This window comes from Silene latifolia, chromosome 11, assembly GCF_048544455.1.
Source record: "Silene latifolia isolate original U9 population chromosome 11, ASM4854445v1, whole genome shotgun sequence".
NCBI classification, from domain to species: Eukaryota; Viridiplantae; Streptophyta; class Magnoliopsida; order Caryophyllales; family Caryophyllaceae; genus Silene; species Silene latifolia.
In genome coordinates, this window is record NC_133536.1 from 191422525 (window position 1) to 191434892 (window position 12368).

Consider the following 12368-nt stretch of genomic DNA (forward strand, 5'->3'; position numbering starts at 1 on the left):
TTAAAAAGTGTAATTACTAGTTTAGCCCTTAGTTAACCCTAATGCATCCTCCCTAATTTTCACTATAAATACCCCATTAGTCTAATTAGAGGAGCATGTTCTTCTTATCAATTATTAGTGTAGTTAATATCAATCAAATCTCTCTCAAATATTGTAATCAAGTATTAATCAAGTTTTAATCCAAGTTTTAGTTCTTTAATCTCTCTCTTGTTCTTACTTTATTTTGGGTAATTAGAAGATTATTGGGTTTATTGGGAGATTGACAACCTTCCATCAATCATCAAGTTCTTCTATTATTCTTTGCATTATTAATGTATAATCTCTTAATCCCTTTTTAATTATTGTTAATTACTTTCATTTATTCATCATGTTTCATATTGTTAGTATGATTGACAACCTTGCTAGCATGATCAACATGATAATGAGTGAGTAGTCTCTTAGCTAGGGTTTAATGGGTGATTAGGGGAAACCAACATGGGGAATGATTCATGCTTAAATTAATATGCTTTCATATCTTATTTGCTTGCTTGTTTTGATCTTAATACATGCACATGTTATATTTGATGAAATGCTAAGCCTATGAATCCTTGCATTTACTATCATCTCCTATCCTTTCAATGAGACTTGTAAGACATAACCCAACTCGAGTCTTGTTAGACCATGCATGTGTTGAGTAGGAAATATTAAGTCGACTTGTAGGTGTTGTACAATCTAATCGATTCGGCTTCGGGACCCAAACTTTCCTAGGATTGTAAGACATAACCCAACTCAATCCATCACAACAATAATTGCTTGCTTATAATTTGAGAACATGTTTGTATGATCATATCCCATGATTCCCCTATGAACCCATGACATCCTAGTGCCTTTAATCAATTGTTTACACCCCTTATTCTATTCATCTTGCTTGTTTATTTTCATTGTTATTCTAGTTTAGTAACCTTCTACATCAACCCAATTTGTGACACCCCTAGACACTACTAGTTACAATAGAATTCTCATTTCAATACCCGTCCTTTGGGATCCGACCTTTACTTGCCTCTTTACTAATTGTAGAGTTGTTTGTGAAGTATAAATTGTGTTTTGTATCGACCATTGACCAACGACCACATATACTTAATTGTGAACACGAAATGGCCTCGATCAAAAAAATGGCGCCGTTGCCGGGGACGGTGTTTAATTTATTTAAGATTTCTTTTTATTGCTATTAGTTGTGTCTTTCTTCACCTTGGGGAAGTAAAACTCCTCAAGGTTTGTTCTAATTGTTTTTGAGTTGTTTGATATTTTGCATGTCTAGAAGGTTACAAGGTGATTTGTTACCTTTTGACCGTGAAATCGAAAGAACCTTGACGAATAATAGGAGACTTGTTAGGAGGAATTTGAGAGGTGTTGGTGAAGTTGTTCAACCCACTAGTGAGTGTGTCAATCCTTTCGCAATAGAAGGAGAAGAGAACCCATTAAACAATACCACACAAAATCCACCTACAATGCCTAAATTCTCGTCACACTCTATACCCACCGAGGAGAATCTACCAAATGGTACTCCTACACCGCAACATCTAACCGGAAATTTTATTGCCAAGTCCGCCTTCATCCAACTAGTTGAGAGGAGCCAATTTGGGGGGATGCCAAGTGAAGACCCTCATTCTCATATGGAAACCTTTTGCGACTATTGTGATGCTATCTCTCAAACGGGCGTGACTCAAGACCAAATTAGATGGGTCTTATTTCCTTTTTCCTTAATCGGCACCGCAAAGCAATAGTTGAAGGGCCTTGATAAGGCCACCCTTGGAATAGATTCTTGGAAGAAGTTGGCTCTAGCTTTCTACAAAAAATTCTACCCACCGGAAAAGACTAACATGCTAAGAGCTCAAATTACGGGTTTTAAGCAAAGGGATGAAGAATCTTTGTATGAAGCTTGGGAGCGGTTCAAAGGTATTTGTCGCTCATGTCCTCACCATGGACTTAGCGAATGGTTTTTGGTACAACAATTTTGGAATGGTTTATATGAAGATTCAAGGAACATTCTCAATATGGGATCAAATGGAATGTTCACCGAAGTTGATGACAATCAAACATGGAACAAGATTGAGGAAATGGCGGTCCATAATTCACAATATAGTAGACCTCGCAAGGCTACTAGAGGAGGAAAGTATGAAGTGGACTCCGTTACTCAATTGGGTGCTCAACTTAGTGCTCACATTGACACAATCAACTTGAAGTTTGAACAAGCTATGGCTAGACTTGAGGAAAACTCAAAATCATCAAAGCATCATGTCAATGCCATGACGGCATCCTCATCAATCCCAAGTGGGATATGTGAGAATTGTGGAACTTTGGGTCATGACTCAAGTGAGTGTAGGGGAACAACCGAACAAGTTAATGCTTTCCAAGCTTACAAAAGTGGTACCCCTTATTCAAATTTTTACAATGAAAACACCAAGTTCCATCCAAATCTCTCATACAAAAGCCAAAATGTTCAAAACCCTCAAACAACATACACTCCACCACCCATGAGAAACCAAAATCAAAGACCCTTTTACAATCAAAACCAAGGCTACCAAAATCAAAATCCATACAATCACCAAAATGACCAAGGTTTTGATGTCCAAAAAGCGGTCCTCCAAATGCAAAAGAATCAACAAGAATTTTTCACTCAAATGCAAAAAGATAGCCAAGCAAAAGACACCACCACCATCAACAACATTCTAGCTCACACCAAGATGTTGGAAACACAATTGACTCAACTAGCATGTTCAAGCTCACAAAGACAAAAGGGGCAATTACCACCTCAAAGTAATCCCCCTAGACATGAAACGGTTAGTGCCATTCACTTGAGAAGTGGTACAAGGTATGAAGCACCGAAGAAGCAAGTTGAGGATGAAGTTGTGGAAGCTAGTGAAAAGGAAGAAATTGTGCAAAACTCCAAAGAAGGAGAATCATCAAAAGAAGAAAGTTCAAAGAAAAATAAAGACAAGGCCAAAGAGAAGGAGCCCATTGTGATTAGACTTCCTTTTCCAAGTCATCAAGCCAAGCCCAAATTTGATGATCAACTTGGAAAGTTCATGGAAATTGTGAAGAATTTAGAAGTCTCAATTCCCTTCACGGAATTAATCAATCACGTTCCGGCCTATGCAAAGTACATGAAAGATATCCTCACAAAGAAGAAGTCGATCCGGAAACTTGAGACTATCGCCTTCACTAAGGTGAGTAGTGCAATACTTCAAGGGAGTTCACCTCCAAAGTTAAAGGATCCGGGAAGCTTCTCAATACCGTGTACCATTGGCGACACGACGATCAACAAAGCCTTATGTGATCTAGGGGCTAGTGTGAGTGTCATGCCGTACTCGGTGAGTAAAAGGTTGGGAATGGGAGAGCTTAAATGCACCAATATCACACTTCAAATGGCCGATAGATCGACGAAGACATCATTAGGGATATAGGAAGATGTCCCCGTGCGAATTGGGAAGTTTTTTATCCCGGTGGACTTTGTCATTGTTGATATGGAGGAAGATTCCAACATTCCAATCATCTTAGGAAGACCTTTCCTACACACCGCGGGTGCGGTGATTGATGTGAAACATGGAGAGCTCACTCTAGAAGTGGGAGATGAAAGCATAACTTTTAATCTTGACAAAACCATGAGAGCTCCTCGTTTGCATGAGCCATGTTTCATGATTGATCATTATAGCCGGAAGGATGAAAGGAAGAGATCGGAACTCCAATGGAAGAAGAAAGATGAAGATGCTCCATTCAAAGAGCAAGTGAATTGTGACAAGGAGAGCTTGCAAGGCTCATCAAAATCAACCAAGGAAGGAGAAGATGGCCTCATTGGCCAAGAGAAGAAATTGGGAGAGTTGTCTCCATCTAAGCAAGAGATTTTCAATGATCAACTCAATGAAGTTTGTGGTCTTTGGGACGACGAGTTTGAAGGGATTTTTAATCCCTACATTGGGCATGCCATCGATCATGATCAACAACAAGGGCCACGGTCTATTGAGGACCTCTACCACAATAATGAACAAGCTTTTGATTACTTCTTCAAGGTGTTGAGCAACATCAACAACACTTTGAACATGCCCCCTTGACATCTCATCAAGAATGAGAGTTTGGTGGAGTCCTCCCTAAACCACCACTTGTAAATATTTCTAACTCTCTAACTTACATTTCAATTCTTGTATTGCATTTTTGTCATTTTTGGATTTTTATTTACTTTGATCAAAATAATTGTCATGTAAGAGAGAAGTGAGGGAGGGACTAACGACTCCAATTGATGTGTAGTGCTTTACCTTAGTGTGGGGATGGCAATTGCCTAGGCTATTCATGCCTTAGTAGTGCCCCCACAATGAAGAACACAAGATTTGAAAGAAAGAAAGAAAGAATGATAAGGGAATGAGTTTGTGCACGGGTGGAGCTGAATCCGTGTACAACGAGGAAGAATCCGAGTTCACGAGAATCCGCCCGTCTTCAACAATCCGAGCGTCCTGCTGAGAAGACGTCCGTCCTGACCTGAGCTGAAATTGAAGAATTCTTGACTGTTAAAGAATCCGAGCGGATTTCTGGAAAGACGCCCGACTCATAGAATCCGTCCGTCTTGTGAAAAAGACGCCCGTCTTTGCAGCTGAAGAAAACAAAGAAATTTCTCTCGGGATGAAATCCGTCCGTCTGCGCAAAAATCCGCCCGTCCCAACACGGAGAAGAATCCGAGCGGATTCCCCGAGAATCCGCCCGTCTTTAGGCGAGCCTCGAAAATTTTGAAGGCTGCGAGAATCCGCACGGATTGGGCCTAATCCGCACGGATTGCCCCTGCGTTTTCGAAAATTTCGACTTCTTTAAATACCCTCCCACCTTCATTCCTTCCTTCATTCATTCATAAACACTACCCACAACATCAAAACCCTCATCCTCTCCATCACAAAAACAAAAACCCTCAACAAAATCCACCAAAATCAAATCAAACCATCCTTCAAACAACAAATCAATCACTCCATCTCCAATAAAAATCAAAACCAAGAACAAAATCTTCAACCTTTGAGTCGATTTTTGATTTCATAAAGGCAAAGCCTTTCACCTTCAAATCGATTTGGGCATCCTACAAATTGAAGATTTTTGATTCTTTTCTTGGTTAGTTCATCAAATGGCAAGGACAAAGGGAGCAACAAAGGCACCAAAGGCAAAGGCTCTCTCTCAAAGGCAAAAAGCTCTCCAAACAAAGAAAGCTTTGGCAATGGTGGTATCAACACCAAACTTGGAAGTGGAACAACAACAACAAACTTCTATGGGCGCATCACCTTCTACTCCGGTAATCGATCAACTCTTACATTATCCGGAGGTAACTTTTATTTCCGATACCCATAGAAATACATTTGTCAAGTTTGCTATGAAATCAATTCAATCCACCAAATTCGTATGTAAAGATGCCTTGGAGAAATTGGGTGTTCTTGAACAAACAAAAGCCTTTTTCAATGCCATGGGTTTGAAGAAATTGTTTGAAACAAAGGAATCAACATACCCCTCCCTTGTCTTGGAATTCTTAAGTTCTTTGAAAGTCACCAAAGTTGAGGATAGGGAAAATCTTGAGTTTCGTCTAGCTAACATTAGTAGACGCATTACCTTTAAGGAATTAGGTGAAATTTTGGGTCTTAGCGATGAATCGAGATATCTTAAGCATTATGGAAAGTATGACCCCGAGCCTCTTTGGGAGGCAATCTCCGGGAAGAAATTTGATGATTTTCATGCTTGTCGTGCTCTTTTGGTCCATCATCCGGGCATAAGAGTATGGCACAAAGTTGTGGGAAATACCATAATTGCTAGGAAAGACACCAATCATTTCACAAGACTTGATTTTATTCTCCTTGAATCGGCTTTGAATGTCGGAAGAATCCATACCAAGCCTTTCAATTCTTTGAGGCTATTGGTTGATAGATGGCTCAATGTTGATAGTGGGAAGAAGGGTACAACCGTTATTGTTAATGGCGGCCTAGTCACGGTCCTAGCCAAGCACTTTGATCCTAATTTCAATAAGGATAGCAAGTACAAGGCGAAGGGAGGTGGCCATCTTATTGATATGCCTATTATGATCAACAAGTTCAAGTGGGTTGCCCATAACCCCCTTGACACTAAATATGGATGGCTAACTAGTGAAGCTAGATCGTTCACCTTGCCCTCGAAGATTTGTCGTCTAAGTGTCCACCGGACCAACTATCTACTTCCCCTATCCGAAGAAGCCGAGTACATCATTCAACAACAAAAGGGTGATCATGAAACCCCCCTCCTCTTCCATTGTTATACCGCCTTACCCCTTTGTGTATGAAGAGTTCAAACCGGAAGGAGTTGAAATTGGGAAAGACTATGTCACTCTTCTTATGCAAGCAATGCACAAGCAAGCTTATGAAGATCGGAAGAATGCATATTTGGCTCAATATCCTCCCCTCCTACATTTAGCTAGGCAAGGACTCCTTGATCCATCTTGTCCTTTGCCTAGTTGGGCGGATAAAGAAGCCTTGTTTCCGGGTGCATCTAGGGACGTGGTGGGAAATAATGAGGTTGTTGGAAATGGTGAAGAAATTGATGATAATATTGAGGAAGAAGCAAGTGGAGATGGAGAAAGAGATGGTGAAGATGATGATGAACAAGATGATGGAGAAAGTGAAGAAGAAAATGACAAGGAAAGTGGCAATGTAACCACTTCTCATGAGGGAAGTGGTGATGATGATAGCATGATGAAAGACTAGCAAGCCTTGGAGACTCCTACACTCCCATGGTTTGTCTATATCTCTTTGTATCTTATTTCATTTTGATCATTGTTGGTTTAGTCCTAGCAACATCAAAGGACTCACACCTCGGTACCATTGAGGTGTTCTTCTTATTGTTCCCATTTGTAAAATCCAAAATGACAAAACTAGTTTCATGCATAGCATAGTGTGTGCATGAACTTAACCCATCCTTGGACATTAGCAATAGTGTCTCACTCGGTTTGGGGAAGTTAATGCATACACAACGGGAGGTAATCTAAATTATCCTCTCCGTCATAACAAAAACCATGCATCATGTAGTATAGCTTAGTATAGAATTGCATTTAGTGTAGAAATCATGCATCATCTTTGCATAATTTCCATCATTTTGGCCATTGAGGACAATGCCCATATTAGTGTGGGGATGGGAATTCTAACACTTAACTTTTATTCAAAAACCATAAAAATTGAAAAATTTCAAAAATCATAAAAATTGAAAAAATTGAAAAATCCAAAAACAAGTTCATTTCCTTTGTATATATTGTCTTGTATATATTGTGTTTATCCTTGTTCACTTTGATTGACTACGCCACATCCGAGACATGAGGATATTGAAGACCGCATGGTATGATCTTTCCAATCTCCTTTTTCCTCTTTATGTTAATGACTATGTGGCTTTATTTTGATTGATGCGGTAAAAACAATGTGAACTTAGGATTGCATTTAGCTTATATGGCATATTAGTTGGTAGAATCATTTGCATTAGGATGTGTATATGTTAGTTGCATCATGGCATGTAGTTTGCATGTTAGAAAAATTTTGCAAAACCGTCTACTTGGGAAGCTTGACAAGTGTATATAGGCCCTAGTAGATGCCTTTTCTTCTTAAGACTTTGCTTGTTAGAATGCTTGTAAAACACCCTAGGATGTGTCATGCTAGTATCCTTTGACCCATGGTTTAAGGCCGAGTCAAGAGTACCTTGTGGTGTGATAACTCCTTGACTACCGTTTATTCCAAGGTGACCCTTGAAACCATGCAACCATCATTCATCCATGTTCTACCATATTTTTGTCATCAAAGGGAATGGGCACAAAAAGAAATCAATTTGAGTTCAATAAAATGAAAAGTGAAAGAAAGTTTGCAAAAATGCATCAAATGAAAAGAGGAGCAAAAATAGAACTCCTAAGCTTCAAATACAAGGCACCCTCGTTACTAATTGGGGTGACTTTGAAAATGTTCAAAAAGAAATGCAAAAAAAAAAAAAGTTGAAAGTTGTCAAGTGTTGAAATGCCAAAAATCAAAAAGAAATGGCAAAAGAAAGTGTTCTCAAATGTCAAATGCCACAAGAAATTTGGGGGGAAAAACAAAAATGAAAGCAAACTCCCAAAATGAAACTCAAATATCTATTGATCCCTTTATCCATCATATCCATTTTTGTGCATGGTAGAGAGGGGACGACCCTTCTTCTTGTCTAGGCAAGAGAGGGAATTCCGCGATCCTCCAGTGTTTCTAACACCATAGGGAGTCTACTCTTGACAAAAGCATTTAACGATTGAGGACAAAGGTACCCTAGCTTGACACATTTTGGAGGTGATTTATTGGTATCCTTCTAGGCTTAGTAGTTTGAAGAAATTGCATCTATGAAGGATTGTGTACCCTTGAATTGCTTCCCTTGTAGATAATTTCCGCCACTTAGATGAGGAAAGTGGCTATTCTTTTGTAGATGCATCCATTACTTGATTTTGTGTGCTTAATGTTTGGATGTGTCGCCATTTTGGCAAGACCCACCTTGCCTTGCAAGAAGGCATCCTACCTCATGGTTGTCTTGTTGTGAGTTGAAGGGGCGGAGTGAGACCCGCTAATTGTCTCATATCGGCTATTATTATTAGGATAGGTTAGTATTGGTCCTAGTCTTTGTCACCTCTTTACTCGGGACGAGCAAAGGTTCGGTTTGGGGATATTTGATGTGACCATAATTAGCGCATATTTAGCCCCCGAATTAGCCTTGTTCCCATGCTTTTTAGTGCCTATTTGGGTCATTTCTTATCTTTAGTTTTTTGTTTTGCATATTCTTTGAGATTTTGATCCCTTGGTAGGAAAGGAGTAAGAATCTTGCATTTTCATGGCAAAACGAGGCTAAATTGATTGTATTCAATGACCAAGCATCAAGAAGAGACAAGACTAGAAGGCCTTTGTACATATCATAGTAGAAGAACAATGTTGAGAAAGGATCCCTGCGTCCCCAAGGAAATCCCCAAGGAATTTATGAAGAAAAGGGAAGAAAAGAAGAAGAATTGACGCTGACCAACAATCCGAACGGATTGCAGACAATCCGTCCGTCCGTCCTCAACAATCCGAGCGTCCCTCCTTGGAATCCGCTCGGATTCCCCATCAACAATCCGAGCGTCCCTCTCCTGAATCCGCTCGGATTGCACCGCCCAAATCCGGCCGTCCCGACTCTAATCCGCCCGGATTCCTGCACAGCACGGATTTCATTCTTCAAGCTACGAAAAGAGAAGCCCTTCTCTCAGAAAATACCGGCTCCTCCTTGCTCAACTTAAAAAGTGTAATTACTAGTTTAGCCCTTAGTTAACCCTAATGCATCCTCCCTAATTTTCACTATAAATACCCCATTAGTCTAATTAGAGGAGCATGTTCTTCTTATCAATTATTAGTGTAGTTAATATCAATCAAATCTCTCTCAAATATTGTAATCAAGTATTAATCAAGTTTTAATCCAAGTTTTAGTTCTTTAATCTCTCTCTTGTTCTTCCTTTATTTTGGGTAATTAGAAGATTATTGGGTTTATTGGGAGATTGACAACCTTCCATCAATCATCAAGTTCTTCTATTATTCTTTGCATTATTATTTTGGAATCATTAGTAGGTATAATCTCTTAATCCCTTTTTAATTATTGTTAATTACTTTCATTTATTCATCATGTTTCATATTGTTAGTATGATTGACAACCTTGCTAGCATGATCAACATGATAATGAGTGAGTAGTCTCTTAGCTAGGGTTTAATGGGTGATTAGGGGAAACCAACATGGGGAATGATTCATGCTTAAATTAATATGCTTTCATATCTTATTTGCTTGCTTGTTTTGATCTTAATACATGCACATGTTATATTTGATGAAATGCTAAGCCTATGAATCCTTGCATTTACTATCATCTCCTATCCTTTCAATGAGACTTGTAAGACATAACCCAACTCGAGTCTTGTTAGACCATGCATGTGTTGAGTAGGAAAGATTAAGTCGACTTGTAGGTGTTGTACAATCTAATCGATTCGGCTCCGGGACCCAAACTTTCCTAGGATTGTAAGACATAACCCAACTCAATCCATCACAACAATAATTGCTTGCTTATAATTTGAGAACATGTTTGTATGATCATATCCCATGATTCCCCTATGAACCCATGACACCCTAGTGCCTTTAATCAATTGTTTACACCCCTTATTCTATTCATCATGCTTGTTTATTTTCATTGTTATTCTAGTTTAGTAACCTTCTACATCAACCCAATTTGTGACACCCCTAGACACTACTAGTTACAATAGAATTCTCATTTCAATACCCGTCCCTTGGGATCCGACCTTTACTTGCCTCTTTACTAATTGTAGAGTTGTTTGTGAAGTATAAATTGTGTTTTGTATCGACCATTGACCAACGACCACATATACTTAATTGTGAACACGAAATGGCCTCGATCAATGGTACCTAAATTGTAGCTTATTTCGATAATAAACATGTGCTCTCTTTTTCTACATGATCACGAGAACAAAGGGTTTGTAGATCGTGATGCTGTCTATTAGGAGGAAGTTAGAGATCTCACCTCTCTACCTTATGCAGAACTAATTGGAGCTCTTATGGCACATGAACTCGTCCTGGATGACGATGAGGCCGAGTCCAGTAACAGTAAGAGCATGGCTCTACAAGATTCTGCTAAGGAAGATGTCGATGCTGAAATAGAGGACGAAACAGTTTTATTTGCTAAACAATTGAATAAAAGAATTTTTAGGAATAAGCAAGCAAAATCGTTTAATAACAACAACAAGTCCTATAATAAGAAAGCTTCTGAGTCTAAGAATACGTTTGCTAATAAAGGATGCTTCATGTGTGGAGAATCCAGTCATATGATTAAAGAGTGTCCCACATAGGAGAAAATTAAAGACAAAGCAAAGCATGCGAAGACTAAGAAAGAGTTCAAGCAAGTAATGATGGCATCGTGCTGAGGAGATCTTGACGCTGAGGACGATGAAGGATCTGAAGAAGAAGAAGAGGTTCCTAACCTATGTCTAAGCAATGTAAGCCTTGACGTATTTTCAGATGATGATAAAGATAGCATGGACACCTATTGCTGCTTCCCAGGAGATTTAGATTCGAAGAAGAAGAAGAAGAAGAAGAAGAAGAAGAAGAAGAAGAAGAAGAAGAAGAAGAAGAAGAAGAAGAAGAAGAAGAGATAAGCTATCTTGAACTCAAGAGAAGAAGAAGAAGAGATAAGCTATCTTGAACTCAAGAAAAGCGTTAAGAAATTGTCTAAGAATGCTTTAATCGAATACTTTGAGCAATCTCTTGATAAATGTCATGAACAAGATCTGGATTTGAAAGATTAAAAAGAACAAATTCTCGATATTGCTGAAGAGAATCATCTCCTTAAAGCCAAGGCCAAGCTCAAATCTAAAGTTACAGCCAATATGGCTATAACTTCAGATGAGACAAATGCTGAGAAAAAGGTTCTTGAGTCTAAAGTTATAGCTAATGAAGCTATAACCTCAGATCTGAAGCTCAACATTAAGCATCTTCAAGCCAAGGTTACAGCTAGTGAAGCTATAACCTTAGAATTGAGGAAAGTCAAAGAACTTCTTGAGCCAAAGGCTACAGCTAGAGAAGTTGTGATCTCAGATCAAAAGAAGGAAATTGACTCTCTAACTCAGCAATTGAAGGAATATAAAACCGTACTATTAAATACAAAAAGAATGCATACATAAATGGTACGAGTTCTTGACGAGAGATTCCAAAACTTTCGTGACAACTATGCAGACACTCATCCTCCCAAGGTTGTTGACTCAGACCATTCCAAATGAAATAAAGAGATCCAGTCTTTAAAAGACTTACGCTTACATGCTAGAAAGGTCCACGAAAAGTGGGAAGGTACCACACGTGTTCTAAACTTCCTAACTGAGCAATCAGATAATAATATGAAAATGGGATTAGGACATGAGTGCTATGGTCGTAGAGACCATTCTAAATGCAAATCAACTCCTTCCAAACGAGATTTCAGGAAGAGAAAATATGTCAATCTACCAGAATATTTGATTTGCAATTACTGTGGTCATACGGGTCATATCCAAGAAAACTATGTCAAATACGTTCAGGATTTAAGAAAAGGAATCAACTTTGTTAGAGCAACTGATACTGTTTTAGAGGACAATGACTTCCCCCCATCTGAACCTAGTACGAGTGAAGAATGTAACAATAATCATCGTTGGTTCTATGACATGAGCTTTGACTTTAAGAAGGCTACCGAATCAAAACAATCACCTAAGCCTAAAAAGTCTTTCAAAACTAAGGCTTCCTCAAAACAACCTGAAATACCACGTCAATAAGAACCCAAAACACAATCAA

At 38.9% G+C, this 12368-nt stretch overlaps 1 non-coding gene across 1 annotated transcript; it reads right to left on the bottom strand.

Moving 5' to 3' along the window:
- Nucleotides 1-1859: 1859 nt before the first annotated feature.
- On the bottom strand, nt 1860-1966 carry LOC141616429 (small nucleolar RNA R71). Its single transcript, XR_012530778.1, has one exon. It is a non-coding gene; the product is annotated as a small nucleolar RNA R71 (small nucleolar RNA).
- Nucleotides 1967-12368: the final 10402 nt, after the last annotated feature.